This window comes from Gossypium hirsutum, chromosome A10 (assembly GCF_007990345.1).
Source record: "Gossypium hirsutum isolate 1008001.06 chromosome A10, Gossypium_hirsutum_v2.1, whole genome shotgun sequence".
NCBI lineage: Eukaryota > Viridiplantae > Streptophyta > Magnoliopsida > Malvales > Malvaceae > Gossypium > Gossypium hirsutum.
Window position 1 is genome coordinate 80,434,168 of NC_053433.1, and position 5,442 is coordinate 80,439,609.

The 5,442-nt window shown below is 37.1% G+C and overlaps 1 non-coding gene across 1 annotated transcript; it reads left to right on the top strand.

Moving 5' to 3' along the window:
• Positions 1 to 5,058: 5,058 nt before the first annotated feature.
• LOC121208637 (small nucleolar RNA R71) lies at positions 5,059 to 5,165 on the top strand. Its single transcript, XR_005903769.1, has one exon. It is a non-coding gene; the product is annotated as a small nucleolar RNA R71 (small nucleolar RNA).
• Positions 5,166 to 5,442: the final 277 nt, after the last annotated feature.

Consider the following 5,442-nt stretch of genomic DNA (forward strand, 5'->3'; position numbering starts at 1 on the left):
CGATACTAAGAAAGAAATAATTGTATAGAAGAAACGAGAAATTTAATAACAAAATTGTTTGCTAAGGTTTTTATTATTTTTCTCTCAACTATTTTGAACAATATAACATGGGTATTTATCACAAGAAAAGACTCCTAAATATGGAAAGAAATAAAAAAGATTTTTATACTAATAAATTTCAAATATATTTTGCTAATAAATCTAAATATATTATACTAAAAAATACTAAATCTTCTAGAAAGAAATTATATTTTGTAAATATAACTTGCAAGCAAGCTCTTCATGCTGCGAACACCAATTTTATCCCTCAACTCTTCAAACCTCGACTTTCCAAGTGGTTTGGTCAAGATGTCTACAAGTTGATCTTTAGTACTGCAGTTGACTAGAGTCACGTTTTTTTTTCTGTTCTACTTCTCTTACAAAGTAATACTTGAGTTTAAAATACTTTGTTTTTCCATGAAAAACTAGGTTCTTCGCAAATGCTATGGTAGATTGGTTGTCACAAAAAATTTTAGTTGCTGCAACCTGCATATGATTCAAATCAAACAAAATTTTTCTCAACCAAATTGCTTGATTAACTACTATTGCAGCTACATACTTGGCCTCAGTTGTGGATTGAGCAACTATTAATTGCTTCTTCAAACTCCAAGAGAGTACCCTGGATCCTAGTGAGAAGAAATATCTGGAGGTATGATGGGTCACGAAACTAACTAATATTTCAACAAAGGCAAGCACACCTATCGAATAGTAGTATAACTATGGTGAGTCCGGAATATTTTATCCACAAGGACTAAAAGTACTAGTAATAACTATCTTTCTATTATTTAGCCTAAAAATTAAAAGAGGTGTTTTAATCTAAAATTAAACTAATTAACTATGAACGTGACAGATATCGAATTGGGAAAATACTTAAGAAAACCAATGAGAGAGACAATACCAGAAAAGAATCCACCGAGACTTCACTTATTATTCCGAATCTGAATTAAACAATTTATTCATTTCACTTGATCTGTAGAAATCCCTAAATTATATTAATATCTCTTTCAAGAGTAAAAATAACTAACTCTAGGTTGATTAATTGAAATCTCTTTCTAATTAAAACACCTATTGTCGCATTAACTCGATCTATGGATTTCCCTATTAGATTTGACTTTAATCCGGTAGATTTATGTCATCCTATTTCTAGGATTGCATGCAACTGCACTCAATTATGCCAGATCTACTCTTAAACATGGACTTTTGCTCCACTGAATAAGCACATCAACCATGAATTAATATAATGAAAACATTAAAACATGAAGTAAGAACACATAATTGAGATCAAGAACAAATATTTATCATGTAATTAAGAAAAATCAAATAACAAGATCCATCTTAGGTTTCATCCTCCCTAGGTATCTAGGGAATTCAGTTCATACTTTTGGAGGAAAACATTTCAAAAATAGGAAAACAACAAAACCTAAAGAAACCCAAAAACCTAAAGAAACCTTAGATGCGCTCGAGGAGAAGGTCCATCCAAGACCCTTCCTCTTTTTTGAAGCGAAGATAGCGACCTTGGACCTGCCACGAGTGTTCGTCATGATGTACCTGCAAAAGTAAACGAATATATCAATAAATAAAGTAGCACCCAATTAAAAGTTCAAGTAGGCCTAAAAACAATGTACTCCTAAACAATAAAGAAGCATGAAAATCTAAAAATAGAATGACAAAAGGACAAATAAATAATTCTAAGCTAAGAATAAAGAATAGTAGAAAAAAAAACAATGGACACACAACCAATGAGCAAGGAATTGAAAATAGCAATCTAAAGTAAACCAAAACAGTGGCATAAACAATATGGTTTTAATCAAAAACTAAACATGAGAATGAAGGCTAATGTATTTGTACTGTAACAAATAGAAGAGAATGACATTATCAAGAACAAGAATAAATAATGGAAAACTAATTATCAACAACTGAAAATCACATAATGAGTAAGCTGAAAATAAAATAATAAATAAGAAAGAAGAAATAAAGAAATAAAATAAAGAAATAAAGAATGAAAATGAAAATGAAAATATAATAAAGAAAAAGTTAGGAAATAATAAGAAACCGACGAGGCGGTAGTCGGAGGTATGAATGGTCGACGGGGAGTGATGGCCAAACAAAGGAGGGTTGGGTTTGCTCGGGTTGGTGTGTGCGCAGGGGGGCCAAGGTTGGTGGACGAGGGGAGAGATGAGGTCGGTGTGCGCGTGCAAGGGAGAGGGGAAGGAGTGGTGTGGTGATTTGGGGGAAGAAGGGAAGGGAAGCGAGTAGGTTGAAAGAGGACTACGGCGCGGGGCTGAGGAGGTGAACAGTGGTCGAAAAGAGGGGTGGGGCAAGTGGTCAAGGCGGCTAGGTTAGAGGTTAGGTGAGGAAGAAGACAAAAGATGAAAAGAATTTAGGGTTTGGGGGTTGAAAGGGGACATGGTCGTGTGAGCCCCATGTTAGGCCACACGGCCATGTGGTATCGTCCTAGCCCGTGTGCATTTAAAATTTGTACCCTAGTCATCACATGGCCGTGTCGCACGATCGTGTGCAATGTTGTTCGCTTCTCCCACGCCCGTGTGGCCTCCCACATGCCTGTGTGTCTAAACACACAGCCGTGTGTCTCACCCGTGTAGCTCTCTAACTTGTTTAAAAATTGAAAATTTAGCTCCAGTTTTCACACGGCCTAGGACACGCCCGTGTGTCCAGGTCGTGTGGATCACACGACCGTGTCACACGCTTGTGTGGACTCTGTTAGGCCGTGTCTCTGTCTATTTTTAGAAGAATTAAGTCCCAAGATCCACACGACCAGGGACATGCCCGTGTGTCCCGGTCATGTGGGTCATACGATTATATCGCACGGCCATGTAACTCATTATAGCCCCCATGTTAAGTCACACGGCCTAGGGCACGACCGTGTGTCCAGGCCGTGTGGATTAAAAACCTGCATTTTAATGTTTAGTTAATTTTAAAGAAATAATATGAAATAAATAAATAAACAATGAGGAAATTAGCAATGTTAGTACTCGGGTTGCCTCCTGAGAAGCTTTTATTTAAAGTCTAAGCTTGACTTACCTCGTATTCGCATGGTCAAGGTGGATCGATGAGTCGAGACTCCTCTTTCTTGCTGTCATTTCTTTTATTTAAATAAGGTTTAAGTCAAGTATTTACCTTAAGAATGCCAAAATGGGAATAGTTTACCTCGACTATATCATATAGGAAGACATTGAGTACCGTAAAAGGATTCGCTCTGTTTGCGTTAATCTCTGAAGTGATTATTCGAGGGTCAGTTCCATCTAATAACACCTAGTCCCTAACCTTGAAGTGGTTCATTCCATCCTTAAGCTCGTCAAGGAGTTGCTTCGGTTTTACATCGTATATTCTCGATTTCTCCTTGACATGTGACTGCCATTCGTCTAATTCATCAGTTTGAAGCCTTCATTCTTCATGAATTGTTCCATCTTTGACGCTTGAGCTGGACCGTGGCTCTATAATGGTTTTCTGAGGTGTTTCCTGCAAAGAATGTTGAGCCACAAGGTTATTAACATAAACAAAACTTGTAATATCATCTTGATCGCTAGATATTTTAGCAGAATCACGAGCTTGAAAAGTGATCGTGTCATCTTCTACACGAAGTATGAGTTTACCTGTACCAACATCAATAATCGTTCTAGCAATTGCTAAAAAGGGCCAACCTAGAATTAAGGGTACGTTACTATACTCATCCATGTCTAAAACAACAAAGTCAACTGGGAATATAAATTTATCAATCTTTATAAGCATATCCTCAACAATACCCCTAGGAAATCTAATAGTTTTATCTGCCAATTGGATACTCATCCTAGTTTGTTTGGGTTTCCTAAGACCTAATTGTTTAAACATTTTATAGGGCATGACATTAATACTTGCCTCTAAATCAGCCAAAGCATTGTTCACATTTAAGCTACCAATTAATCAAGGAATAATAAAACTTCGTGGATCTTTCAATTTGTTGGGTAGTTTATTCTGTAGAATGGTTGAGTAGACTGAATTTAGCTCCACGTGCGACGCATCTTCTAACTTTCGTTTGTTTGCTAAAAGCTCCTTTAAAAATCTTGTCAAATTGGGCATCTACGAAAGAGCTTCAATAAATGGTAAGTTGATATGTAACTTTTTAAGAAGTTTAAGAAATTTACCAAATTGTTCATTGGTATGGTCTTTCTTCGTCGTGTTGGGGTATGGCACACGAGGTTTAAATTCTTTACTTATCGGTTTCTGTTCACTGCGGCCCATATCAACCTTACCTTTATTTACCACAATTTCTTGCCTCGGTTATGGTTCAGGTTCAACTAACCCTTATTCATCTTTTACAGTAATTCCATGCAGTTTTTCTCTTGGGTTAGTTTCGGTATTACTTGGCAAGCTACCTTGTGGTCTTTCTGAAATCATCTTATCCAGCTGGCCTATTTGATTCTCGAGCCCTTAAATCGATGCTTGCTAATTTTTAAGTGCTGTTTCGGTGTTTTAGAAGCAAGTTTCTGACATCGAAATAAACTTCGTCAACATCTCCTCAAGGTTCGACTTTTTCTCTTGCTAGTAAGGTTGTTGTTGAATGCCTGGAAGGGTTGTGGTCTTTGGTTTCCTTGACCACCCCAAGAGAAGTTGGGATTATTCTAAGGTATAGAATTATTACCCATATAGTTGACTTGTTCATTCGTTGTGCTAGGGTTGTAGGCTAGGCATTCTGGACTATTCATCCCTCCTCCACTTGTATCGCACTGCATCACCGAATGTACCTGTGTAGAACCATATAAACCATCAATCTTTTTATTTAAGAGTTCTACCTGGTTTGATAACATGGTGATTGCATCAACGTTAAAAACACTGGCTGCTTTCATCGGCTTTGTCCTCATGACTTGCCATTGATAATTATTCAGTGACATCTCCTCCATGAACTCATAAGCCTCCTTAGGTGTTTTATTATTTAGAGTCCCACCGGCAGATGCATCTATTAACTACCTAGTTGAGGGGTTCAAACTGTTGTAAAAAGTTTGAACTTGTAGCCATAAAGGTAACCCATGGTGAGGACACCTTCTCAAGAAGTCCTTATACCTCTCCCATGCATCATATAACATTTCAAGATCCATCTGTACAAAAGAAGAGATATCATTCCTCAATTTGGCCACCTTGGCCGGTGGAAAATATTTTAGCAAAAATTTTTCGGTCATTTTCTCCCATGTAGTGATAGAACCTCGTGGTAAAGAGTTCAACCACTGTTTAGCCTAATTCCTCAATGAAAAAGGGAAACAATCGAAGGTGAATGGCATCATCAGAAACACTATTTATTTTGAAAGTATCACAGTACTCCAGAAAGTTAGCCAAATGTGTATTTGGATCCTCATCTTGCAAACCATCAAACTGAATAAATTGTTGGATCATCTGAATGGTGTTCGGCTT